The sequence below is a fragment of the Pezoporus flaviventris genome, unplaced genomic scaffold, assembly GCF_033815535.1.
Source record: "Pezoporus flaviventris isolate CSIRO_AGI_PZ_B2104156 unplaced genomic scaffold, CSIRO_AGI_Pfla_v1 ptg000018l, whole genome shotgun sequence".
NCBI lineage: Eukaryota > Metazoa > Chordata > Aves > Psittaciformes > Psittacidae > Pezoporus > Pezoporus flaviventris.
Genome location: NW_026892566.1, coordinates 6,843,459 through 6,857,293, shown reverse-complemented (window position 1 = coordinate 6,857,293; position 13,835 = coordinate 6,843,459).

The following is a 13,835-nucleotide window of genomic DNA, read 5'->3' as shown; positions in this document are numbered from 1 at the left end:
CAATGTGGTGCTCCTTCATCCGAAAAATTAGTTTGTTTCTTTTCAGGAAAGGAGTGTAACTGCATACTTGGCTTCCCATGGCATGTTGCTAAACTAGTCTCTGCTATACTCCATATAGACTTCCGTTAACCTGTTTTGCTACCATGGGCAAGACAATGTTATATGATTTATTTTCACCACTAGGGATGTCTTCCTTTTCCCTCCTTCCCTCCCTCCCTCTCTTTTCCTTCCTTCCTTCCTTCTCCTTCCTTCCTTCCTTTTCCTTCCTTCCTTTTCCTTCCTTCCTTCGTCCATTTATTTCCTCTCCCTCCCCACTTCCTTCCTTCTTCCCCTCCCTTCCCTTCCCCTTCCTCTTCCCTTTCTTTCCCTTTCCCTTTCACTCCCTCTTGTTCCTCCCCCTTCTCTCTTTGCCCCCTCTTTTTTCAAAACTAACTTTCTCTCTCTCCCCATCTCTCTCCCCTGCTCTGTTTTCTATCTCTCTCCTTCTTCCTTCCCCTCTGTCTTTACTAGAGACCTGTGTAACAGCAAATCTTTTCCTGATTCCTGGAACAGGAATACAAAGAGATTTTTGGAGACAGGGACAAAATGCAGCAAAAATCAGTGTCCTGTTCAGACTGTCTTTTCTGCACAGTGAGGAAATGGAAAATTAATGTAGTTTCACTGTGAGCAGACAATGACAGTGGCACAACAGCCCACGACTGACCAATTTTCAGAAGAACGAATCTGAGAATTAAGGGCTAATTTTGTTAGTTTTTCCCACTGTGGTTTGAGCCTCCTGTTGAGCTAGGACTGCATCACTGTCTGTCTGATCATGTTCTAGCATGGTGTGTGCCTTCTTTTGATGATTTCATCCTATATATGTATTACTGTTATTCACCTGCACTTCTTTTTAATGTCTACTTTTGATGGTGAAAGCTTCTCAGAGGGAAGCGAAAAATAGCTCTTGGCATATGGTGATTGCAGAGAGATTTAATAAAAAAGCAAAAATTAGACTTCTAAAACATTGAAATACTACAGTTTTGTATGTGAAGTCATTTTCAACATCTAGACGTATGATTTTTTAAAGGCACATTAATTTTATGATGGCGTATTTGAAAACTATTAGTAAGAGCATTCTGTCCCTAGAAGAATGAATAGAAAGTATTTTCAGCCTTTTCAGTGTTATCTTCTTTGCTTTTTTGTTCTTTTCCTTTCAAATGACTTTTTTTTTTCCTACAGAAGTTAATGCATTATCCACACAGAAATAAAAAACATACTCCTTGTCCTGTATTACTTTCATTCGTATAGTACTGTCCTGGGTTCAGCAGTAGCAGTCATGTTTCTCCTCCTAGGTAGCTGGTGCAGTGCAGTGTTTTGACTTTCGGCTCGGGAACAGAGCTGATAGAGATGTTTTGGTTTGGCCAAGGACTTTGTGAGCCTCATGCTCTGCCAGGGAGGAGGGGAAGCTGGGAGGAAGCAGAGACAGGACACCTGACCCAAACTGACCAAAGAGCTATTCCATACCACAGCACGTCATGCCCAGGATGTTACTGGGAGTTAGCCGGGAGGGCTGGGAGACTGCAGGGTTGGAGGAGGTATCGGTCGGAGCTTGGTTGGGCCTGGGGGGCGAGTTATCGGTCAGCGGGTGGTGAGGTGTTGTATTCTGTTCCCTTGTTATTTCCTTTATCATTATTATCATTGGTGGTAGCAGTAGTGATTTGTGTCATACCTTAGTTACTAAACTGTTCTTATCTCAACCCGTGGGAGTTGCATTCTTTTGATTCTCCTCTCCGTCCCTCCGAGAGCAGGGGGAGGGCAAGAAAGGAGGGGGGGAAGTGAGCGAATGAATTACCTGACTGGGTTTAAACCACGACAGTTCTTTTTTGGCGCCCAACGTGGGGCACGAAGGGTTGAGATAACGACAGATTTGACTGGATTAATAGTCATTCGTCACAATGCTGATTTATTGGGTATCAGAGTTGTTCTTCTTGATCTCACAGCTTCAGACCGTTGTAACTTACGTAGAGCCGGTATTTGCTGTGTTGGTGTTTATCAAGTGTGGGGCCTGGGCTAAGGTTCTTGTCTCACTGTGCTTTATGGCAATGGCTTGTAATACGGGCGGGCTCCAGCAGCAGGGCGGGACGGACGTGGCCGTGGACTTGTACCTGGCCGTCCGGCTGCTCTTCACCGTCCTGGCCCTCACCCTACTCTCCATCTTCGTGAGGCTGCGGGGAGCCGAAGGGGAGCGGCCCCGGGAGCCGGCGGCTGCTGAAGCGGCCCGGGAGAGCGGCCCCGGGGACCAAGCGGCGGCGGGAGCGGGGCCGGAGGCCGCCAGGGGACGGCTGCCGGTGGAGGAGGCCGGGGCGGTCGAGGAGCAGAAGGAAGCGGCTGCCGAGCAGCGGGATAAGGCGGCGGAGGAGCCGAGCCCCGCGGAAGAGCCGAGCCCCGCGGAGGAGCCGAGCCCCGCGACGGCCGAGAGCATTCCCCGGCAGCCACCCGCCGAGCCCCAGGAGGATGCAGGAGACCACGCAGCACTTCCCAGCAAGGCAGAGGAGGAAGAGCTGGACTCAGGAAAAGAGAAGCTGGCGGTGGGAGAGCCGGCAAGCACAGCAGCTACACCAGCCCCAGTGACAAGCACAGCAGCATCGTTTGAGAGTTCTGAAGGCTCTGAATGGCCTTTGGGTATCCTTGGGACCTGCCTGCTGATTGTGGTGGAGATCAGCATGTTGGCACACACACAGGCTGTGTTCTACCCACAACCATTTTGTCTGATCTCAAAAGTTAAGCAGAGTCAGGTTTGGGTCTTGTCTGGGGTTAGACAACAATATAGGGGGACCAAGAGATTTTCCCCAAGGCTGGAGAGTCATGAGTGGCAGGGTGTGTGGGACAGTATGGGCAAGTATCTAGTCCACTGGGCCCCTCCAGTGCTTTGGAAGCGTCGGAGATGGAAGGCAGCTGTATGGAGTCCCCAGCAACAAGCTGCAGAAACTGCTTAAGGGGACAGTGAATTATTTTAAGCCTGGTGGGCCCATGGCACTTCAGGCCATCAGAGCAGAGATGCAACACAGAGATGGACTCATGATCGAGGGGTGGACTTAGCAATGGACACTATTGCCCAGGTTATTCACGAGTGTGAACACTGCACACAGTCTCTCCTGCTCTGGAAGACTGTTACAAGAGATGGAGCCTGACATGGACCAGATGGACGCAGCAGCTTTATAGGGACTGGTCCATGCACTAAGATAAGAGTGCACCGAGATAAGAGTGATGGTATATTGAAAATGTGGGATCTGAGCATGACGTGAATGGTATGGAATAAGGGGTGGATAATGTCCTGGGTTCAGCAGTAGCAGTCATGTTTCTCCTCCTAGGTAGGTGGTGCAGTGCAGTGTTTTGACTTTCGGCTCGGGAACAGAGCTGATAGAGATGTTTTGGTTTGGCCAAGGACTTTGTGAGCCTCATGCTCTGCCAGGGAGGAGGGGAAGCTGGGAGGAAGCAGAGACAGGACACCTGACCCAAACTGACCAAAGAGCTATTCCATACCACAGCACGTCATGCCCAGGATGTTACTGGGAGTTAGCCGGGAGGGCTGGGAGACTGCAGGGTTGGAGGAGGTATCGGTCGGAGCTTGGTTGGGCCTGGGGGGCGAGTTATCGGTCAGCGGGTGGTGAGGTGTTGTATTCTGTTCCCTTGTTATTTCCTTTATCATTATTATCATTGGTGGTAGCAGTAGTGATTTGTGTCATACCTTAGTTACTAAACTGTTCTTATCTCAACCCGTGGGAGTTGCATTCTTTTGATTCTCCTCTCCGTCCCTCCGAGAGCAGGGGGAGGGCAAGAAAGGAGGGGGGGAAGTGAGCGAATGAATTACCTGACTGGGTTTAAACCACGACAAGTACTACGTAAATGAATTGCACTTTTTAGATAAATTAAATTAGTTTCCTTCTTCAGACAGTTTTCAGTTTCAACAGAGTGAATGATAAATGCTGCTGGCCTTGCTCATGAAACTAGCAGCACTGGATCAGCCTACATGTCTGAAGCCATTGTACTTTGATATTATTTAATGATGAAAAACAAAGACAACCCAGAGCTTTACCTGCTTTGCCGAGGCAGAAACATTAACAAAACATTAGTGCAAATTATCATAACAATTTCTCCTAGTTTTCAGTTCAAGAAAAGGTGCCTCAGCCACTGAAAGTTTGTGTTAATATTACTTCAGCAGTTTTATACAACCCCCTCACCAACCTCCACCTAGCCAGCCTTCCCTCTGAGCTCACGACAGACATCAGACATCCTCCCCATATATGATAAGAACACATTAATCTCTCCCAACTTCAGCCGTCTGAAAATTTAACAGTACCGCAAGATAAAATTGCCTGGAGACTTCCTCTATAGTCAAAGGAGATACATCTCCTGACATCCTGTCACCTTTGTTAAATAACCCACTTTGATGCGATTTCTAGAGTATGCTTCTGGAACTCAGAGGTTGTTTCTTGACAGAAATTCCCACACATTTGAGTATAAAATTCGTCTCAGGAGTTTATTAAGGATTAGGACCACTAGATTTTCAGACAGTTTTACTTATTTCTAATTCAATCATATCTTTATGACTGTGATACTGAAGGTTTATAGTTCTATTAAAGAACTTATGAAAGATGCTCCTTTCAGTTCTTTTGTTCTTGAAGCAGCTACTGCTAGCTGTTCTACTTGTTTTCAGCTATGAACTGCAAGGTCCAAATTGAAATACTGTGTTACCTGTTGCAGATGATGCTGGAAAGAAAAGCATTTTCTGAAAAGTTTCTTGAAACTTTTTCCTGATGCCACATTCTCTTTAGAGTACCAGGAACGGTACATGCCATTTTAAAAATAAGCTGGTGATTCATTTTAAGAACAACAGAAAGTGAGGCTACCAGAGATTTTATTTGATTACTTAACATTAAAACCTACCAATCTGGATGAGTCACTGTTTCTTTTCACTCCTCTCCTACTCTTTCATTGCACAAGTGCAGACATCAGGACATTTTATGAGAAACCACCTTCTGTGGCCTGCTTATTTCAATGACTTTATTTTTTTTTTTTTCTGGTTGTTTTTCAAGATGTCCTGAATGTCATGTTTTAAGGATAAGGATTCCTGACGGGCCAGAAATTCACTTTCCCACCCCCCTCAGCTCTTGCATGCAGAAAGCAAAGGTCTTCTTTAAAGTAGGTGTCATCTTTGGTTCAGCCTCTATAAATCTTTTAGGCTGTAACTTGAAAAGGCATTTTTAGCTGGGCAAGTACTTAACTATGTGTTCCACTGAGGCAAATCAAACATGCTCTTAAAGTTAACAATATACTTACACAATTTTCTGATTTAGGTTGGGCATGAGCATTTCCTGAAACAGGGTTTCTAATTGTTTAACTTAGAAGAATTTACATCTCTTGCCCATCTTATCTCTTTCTTATTAGCTCTCACACTAAAGACCATGAGTGAATCATGAATTATTCCCACTGCACCTGGTTGTTGTATTTATTGTTGCTCTGTTGTGTATGACTAAAAATAATACCTATTTGCCCCAAATTTCACATTTTCCACATAAATCAGTCAAAAAAAAAAATGTATTTCCTTTCCCTATAAACTTTGCCTTGCTTGTATCTTTAGACTACCACAGCAACAACATTGCTTAAGATGTAGACATTTTTTGACATTTTTATTATAGATCAGTGCTTTCAAATAAAATTTCAACACGACATCTCAATGTTTTTTATTTGTTTGCAAATTTACTTCTACAACTGAAACGTGATCTAGGCATCATCACGCTTAGTGATGCTAGACCTCTCCCTGTCTCTCATACACACATACAGATGAAGTAACCACTTACTTTTTGTTTCCTCAAGCATTAACAAAGCAGTAAAAACCCAAAAATCAGGATACGTGGTATTTTAGAACAGCATACTTGCAATTATCCTAAGGTGTGGACTCAACATTGGACACATTTAAGATTCACCTGGACAGTAGTGACGGGACAAGGGGTAATGGGTTCAAACCTAAACAGGGGAAGTTTAGGTTAGATACAAGGAAGAAGTTTTTTACTGTGAGGGTGGTGAGGCACTGGAATAGGTTGTCCAAAGAAGTAAAAGCTCCATCTTGGAGTCTTGGGTGACATGGTTTAGTGTGAGGTGTCCCTGCCCATGGCAGGGGGGTTGGAACTGGATGACCTTAAGGTCCTTTCCAACCCTAACTATTCATTCCTTCTCTCCAGCATATCAACCAAACCACACAGCTTGTTGTCATCAGCAAACTTGCTGAGAGCGCACTCAATCCCACTGTCCATGTCGTCAACAAAGATGTTGAACAAGACCAGCCCCAAAACTGATCCCTGAGGGCTACCACTGGTTCCTGGTCTCCAGCTGGACATTCAGCCATTGACCACAACTCTTTGCGTGCAGCCACCCAGCCAGTTCTTTATCCACCGAGTGTCCACCCACCAAATTTATGTGTCTCTCCAATTTAGAGCCAAGGACATGCGGGAGAGTGTTGAATGCTTTGCACAAGTCCAGGTAGATGACGTCAACAGCTCTACCCCTGTCCATCAGTTCTGTAGCCCCATCATAGAAGGCCACCTAACTGGTCAGGCAGGATTACTCCTTAGTGAAGCCATGCTGGCTGTCGCCAAGCACCTTGTTGTTTTTCATGTGCATTAGCATGCCTTTCAGGGGAATCTACTCCACAATTTCATCAGGCACAGAGGTGAGACTGACTGTAGTTCCCTGGGTCATCCATTTCCCCCTTCTTGAAAATGGGGGTTATACTACCCTTTTTCCAGTTGTCTGGAACTTCATCTGACTGCCATGATTCTTCAAATATGATGGATAGTGGCTTAGCAACTTCAATCACCATCTCCTTCAGGACCCGCGGATGGATTTCATCAGGTCCCATGGACTTGTGCTCGTTCCTGTTCTTAAGATGGTCTCGAACCAGATCCTCTCCTAGAGTGGGCCTAGGGTCTTCCTTCTCACAGTCCATGTGCCTTCCAAGACCTGGGCGGAGTAGTGTCCTGGGTTCAGCAATAGCAGTCATTTTTCTCCTTAGTAGCTGGTGCAGCTGTGTTTTTGACTTTCAGCCTCGGAACAGCACTGATAACACCGATGTTTTTAGTTGCTGCTTAGTAATCTTTACTCTGACCAAGGACTTTCTGAGTCTCATGCTCTGCCAGGGAGGAGGGGAAGCTGGGAGGAAGTAAAGACAGGACACCTGACCCAAAGTAAACAAAGAGGCATTCCATACCACAGCACATCATGCCCACTATACAAACTTTGAGCAGGTACCCGGAAGGGCTAGATCACAGCTTGGTCGGGCTGGGTATCTGTCAGTGAGTGGTGAGCGGTTGTATTCTCTTCCCTTGTTATTTCCCTTATCATTATTATAATTGGGGGTAGCAGTAGTAGTTTGTGTTATACCTTAGTTACTGGACTGTTCTTATCTCAACCCACGGGAGTTAAATACTTTTGATTATCCTCCCCATCCCTCCATGAGCGGGAGGAGGAAGGTAGGGGACTGTGCGAGCTGCTGCTGATTGGACTTAAACCACGACAAGTGGTCAGAGCATTTGCCAATGAAGACTGAGGCAAAGAGGTCACTGAAAACCTCAGCCTTCTCCAAATACAGGGTAGCTAGTTCTCCTGATAGCTTCCAGAGAGGGCCCTAGTCTGTTTTATTTGCAATGTACCTACAGAATCGCTTCCTGTTACCTTTCACACCCCTAGCCAAGTTTAATTCTAACTGGGCCTTAGCTTTCCTAACCTGGTCCCTAGCTTCCTGGACAACATCCCTGTATTCTTCCCAGGCTGCCTGTCCTTGCTTCCACCTTTTATAAGCCTCTTTTTCCCTTGAATTTTCCTCAGCAGCTCCTTATCCATCCAAGGAGGTCTCCTGGCCTCCTGCTGCACTTCTAGTAGAGACTTAACACTCCTGAGCTTGTAGCAGGTGAACCTTGAATACCAGCCTACAGTCTTGGGCCCCTCTGCCCTCTAGGGCTATATCCCATGGAACCTTACTAAGCAGGTTTCTGAAGGGGCCAAAGTCTGCCCTCTTGAAGTCCAGGACAGTGAGCTTGCTGCATGCTCTTCAGTTTTGAGAATTTCAAACTCGACCGTCTCATGATCGCTACAACCAAGGCTGCCCTGGAGTGTCACATTTCCAACCAGCCCTTCCCTGTTGAGCACAAGGTCAAGCATGGCACCTCTCCTTGTCGGCTCCTCTATTACTTGCAGAAGGAAGTTGTCTTCCATACAATCGAGGAACCTCCTGGATTGCTTCTGCCATGCCGTACCATCCCTCCAACAGATACCAGGGTGGTTGAAGTCACCCATGAGGACAAGGGCCTGCGAGCATGAGGCTGTTTCTCTATGTTTATAGAGTGCTTCAACCACAGAGCCCTCTTGATCAGGCGGTCTGTAACACATCCCCACAGTAATGTCCCCCATAGCTGTTCTCCCTTTAACCCTGACCCACAAACTCTCTGTTGACTGATCACCTGTCCCCAGGCAGAGTTCCATACTCTCCAGCTTATCCCTAATATAAATAGCAACTCCCCAGCCTCGTCTGTAAGGCCTCTCTCTTCTGAAGAGCCTGTAAGCTTCCATTCCAACACCCCAGATACAGGAGCCATCCCACCATGTTTCTGTGATACCTTTTATATCATATCCCCATAGACGTGCACACATCTCTAATTCCTCTTGGTTGTTCCCCATGCTATGGGTGTTTGTATAGAGACATCCAAGAGTATTAATCAAAATTTCTGGTTACTCATAATACATGACCAAACTGGGAATAATTTACTGGCCATGAACTATACAGATTCAATACTATCACTTTATTTTCTTAAATGAGAAGAAAAATAGAATAATAGCCTTTTCTGTAGGGCTCCAACATGCTTCCTTTTAAGGGTGGTCTGGAGAGAACTCTTGTTTTATGCCAATCATGTTTATGTTTTATGCCAATTCAATCCCTGGGTTAATACAAAAATATGTAATCTTTACAAATTAGAGTTCATACCTAGACATGAGGTAGCTAAGAATTCATGGAAAACATACAATATTGTGAGAAATTTAGACAGAATTTTAATAAATTTGAAATCCAGTTTTCAACTGTTGATTCTGTCAAAACAAGCATACAATTCAGTGCATGCCAGGAATATTTCAAGTTAATGACCTTCCCAACTCATACATAGACCAGATATCTCAGAAGAGAATCCTCTATTAAGAAATCCATCTTAAACTGGAAATCTTTGAGGAAAGGCAGTATGTTTTCAGAGTTATTTACATTTTCAGGTGGTAGTAGAAACATTTCCTTAAAGATTTAAGGTACTCACCCCATACTTCTGCAGCTTGCTCCTACAGATGAAAGTGGTGAGTTAGCTACCTAACTCTCTTCCACTGCCTGACACATCATAGGAAGATGGAACTTCCAGTTCTTAAAACAATTAAGAGAAATTCCTTAATAAGGATTTAATAATGAGAGAATCAGTAGGTAAACTGGAAGACTTGAGGAGTGCAGGACAGTACAATAAGAAAATGAAACAGGTACCAAGTGAATTTTTTGGTTATGCATGACCCATTTGCTCCAAGAGAGACCAGAGTACAACTTATCTGTAAAATAAAGCTTTATTCAACAGAATATCTGTGAGATATGGGCAATCAATACTTGGATTACCAAAACAATTATCTGATTGGTTAGCAGTTCTATAGATCTGGTGGGTTTTCTGTCCATAAATGATCAGGATCAAGGGGTTTCTTTCTAGTAGACTATCCAGTTTCTTAATAAATCCTGCCTTGTGCTATTTCAGTATAACCTTTCTCTATATACACATGGTAATACCTCTTCCCATCTAATTCTGGACTAATTTCCTAATTTTGCTATATCTAAGATTAAGCAAAACGTGTAGCAATCAGATCACTAAACTCAGGCAATGAAGAAATAAACATTATTCTCTGCCTTCTTCATGGACGCAGGTAATACAACAATTATGCAGCTTTCTCACTGAATTATTTACATGGTTTTGTATCATTTTTCTGCCAATATTTTCACTATCAGAGTTTATATTATATAGGCACATGTATATATGATTACAAAACACAGCAACTGATGAGGACTGGATGACCATCAATTTGGACCAGTCTCAAGAGAGTGGTTAGTACCACATAACTGGAGAACAGCTTCATAACCATGCCATCACAAATACTGCTATATCATTCTTTGATGACCTTTGCAGATCAATAAATGTATCAAACACAAGACCTAATAAGGAATTCTGAGGCATCTTGTTGTTAACCTTTAGACACGATGAAAACTGAGCTTGTAATCCATCTGTTTTCTATATCTTAGTTTGTGACCCAAGATATTTTTTTCTTCTCACATTATAGAAAACTAACAGCCTGTGATTCATTTCAGGGACAGGACATTTTAAAAGTTTTAAAATTCAGTACACCAACAACTAAATACTGCCAAAATAAATAGTTTCTAAAAGATCAATCAAACAAAATTTTCCTTTTGAGAAGTCAGGCTGCTTAATTCTTATAATTTCCTGATTCTCTATTGCAGTGACTGTAAATATTTTTTTCATTTGGACTGCTCAGTGTATCTGTCTTGCTGAGTTATAATTCTTTAATTTAGCTGCTAAGCATTTAATAATTTAAATATGGAGAAAATTTTTACTTCCTTTCAGGCTTTAAAATAATGGCTATTTAAAAAAAAAATGCAGCTCTTTGGTATCATCTGAATTAATCTTGTTGTTTTGCTCAACACTGAGAACAGCCTCCTGTTTTTGGTCAGCTCCTGTAAGAGTTTCTTAACTCTCAGTGATTCTGAATTAAGTGGGAACTGAGAAAGAAAATCCCTTTCTGCTAAGTGCAAATTCAAGTAAATGCTGAGACTGATTCCTATTGCACACAGGAGCTTGAAACACCAAGCAAGATGGCAATGCACAGACAAGTTCTTAAAAAAATTATAATCCGTAATAGAGGTTATAGGTCTCAATTCCATATCTCAAAGTTTACACAGTCTATGATGAGTATTAATATTCTCTACTTTTTTCTGATTTTTTTTTTTTTTTAACTGTAAAGGAGTTACTGTCCTCCCACAAGGTAGTCTATATAGAGTTTGCTTCCCAGCTTTGTGTTTGTGGTATTAAATACTGATGCCAATAAAAACCCAAGCATGACAGTGTCCCCATAGTGAGATTTCTGAATACTACTGTTATGCTAGCAACCTCTGCAAGCCAAAAGCAGCATTTTTAGAATTTTAAACAAGATGGATTTAGCTAGTTTAAAGGACAAATGCTTTATGAAAAATCTCGCAGAAAGGAGATCTATCCAACCCTATTTTCATGTGACACACAGGCAACTGTGATGTTCAAAGTCACAAAGGCAGGCAGATAACACCACACCCAATGCATTTCAGTAGAAATGGCTTGTATCTTTGGAACTTCCCTTTTAATTATCACTTCTTTTGGTTCCACAGTACCCTCTTTCTTTCAAACTTAGCTCATGGTATTTTATTTCCTTTATTAATTTCAATAGGTGAATTACCTGACTATGCAGGAAAACACAATAAAGGCACCTCCAGAGCTAGCAGACAATACAGTGGTGCTTGCTATGATACTAATACGCTCGATTAATTCTGAACTGCTTGAAAGTAGGTGAGGTTGAACTTTCTGCCAGCTTTGTGAATAACAGAAAACCTCTATTATTTTCAGCTTAAAGAGAAGAGACTACAATAGCCAGTCATTCTCTTCTTAAAGGCAGTTGCTTGCCAGTATTAATAGATTACATTATTACAATCAGTTGTGAAAGATAATTAGGCCTTAATCCCATGGTATCTTATGAGTCTGCAGGTGAGAGGCCTTGGAGCAGAGGCATTCTGGCAAACAATTATGCAGGCCTTAAAATTTTGCTGCCCTAGCAATCATCAAGACTATCCAAGCTGCAATTCAGAGAACGGGAAGATAAACCAAATAACAATTGTTTACATTATGAACAGGTTGGTTATTTTTTGAGATAATCTTTGTTCTTCTATGCTTGTCTGTAAAATAAAGGAAGAACAGTACTACAGATAGAAGTTTTGCATTCTTAGCATGCAGCAACCATTTAAAAGACACTATTTTGACTTTTGCTGTTACTATACTGTTTTCTACCCATCCTTCTCTGTGCTAGGCAAAAGTAGTGTTTCTAAATTAAGGTCTGCCCCAAGCAAGCAAACTGATACAATGTGTGTTTCAGATATCATTTCTGTCAGCTCAGTGCAAACAGAAATGGACTTCCTGGATTAGACATACTGATTTTAAAATTCTCATTCTGCCCACTTCTGAATGCAAAGGGAAAAGCTACTGTGTTATTCCCTATTTACCACTGTGCCCCACTTCTATTATATAAGTAAATTGCTAGCAGTACAATAGAATCATAGAACGGTTTGGGTTGGAAAGGACCTTAAGATCATCTAGTACCAACCCCAATGCCATGGGCAGGGATGCCTCACACTAGGCCATGCTGCCCAAGGCTCTGTCCAGCCTGGCCTTAAACACTGTCAGGGATGGAGCATTTATCAGTTCTTCCAGCAACCTGTTCCAGGGCCTCACCACCCTAACAGTAAAGAGCTTCTTCCTTAAATCCAATCTAAACTTCCCGTTTAAGTTTTAACCCGTTACCCTTTGTCCTACTGCTACAGCCTCTGATGAAGTTTCTCTCTGGTATCCTTGTAGGCCCCCTTCAGATACTGGAAGGCTGCTATGAGGTCTCCATGCAGCCTTCTCTTCTCCAGGCTGAACAGCCCCAACTTTCTTAGCCTGCCTTTGTACATGAGGCACTCCAGTCCCCTTATCATCCTCGTGGCCCTCTTCTGGACATGATCCAACAGTTCCATGCTCTTTTTATGTTGAAGACACCAGAACTACATACAAAATCCAAGTGAGGTCTCATGAGAGCAAAGTAGAGGGGCAGGAACACCACCTTCGACCTGCTGGTCATGCTCCTTTTGATGCAGCTCAGGATATAGTTGGCTTTCTGGGCTGTGAACGACATACTTCCAGCTCATGTTAAGTTTCTCACTGGCCGAAAGTACCAAGTCCTTCTCTGTGGGGCTGCTCTGAATCTCTTCTCTGCCCAACCTGTAGCTGTGCCTGGGATTACCCCCATCCAGGTGCAGGACCTTGCACTTTGCATGAGGTTGGCATTGGCCCAACTCTCAGGCATGTCAATGTCCCTCTGGATGGCATCCGTTCCCTCCAGCGTATCAACTGAATCACATACCTTAGTGTCATTGGCAAACTTGCTGAGTGCTCACTCAATCCCACTGTCCATGCTGCTGACAAAGATGTTGAGCAGGACTGGTCCCCACATTGATCCCTGAGGGACACCACTCATTACTGGTCTCCAGCTGGACAATGAGCTGTTGACTGCAACTCTTTGCATGCGGCCATCCAGCCAGTTCTTTACCCACCAAATTTATGTCTCTCCAATTCAGAGACAAGGACGTCATGCGGGAGAGTGTTGAATGCTTTGCACTCAGTCCAGGTAAATGACATCAACTGCTTTGCCCCTACCCATCAGTTCTGTAGCCCCATCATAGAAGGCCACCTAACTGGTCAGAAAGAATTTCCCTGTAGTGAAGCCATGTTGGCTCTCACCAACTACCTTGTTTTTCATGTGCCCTAGCATGGTTTCTAGGAGAATCTGCTCCATGATCCTGCCAGACACAGAGGTGAGACTGACTGGTTTGTAGTTCCCTGGGTTTCCATTTTCCCCTTCTTGAAAATGAGGGTTATCCTTCTTCCAGTCATCGGGAACTTCATCTGACAGCCATGATTTTTCAAATGTGATGG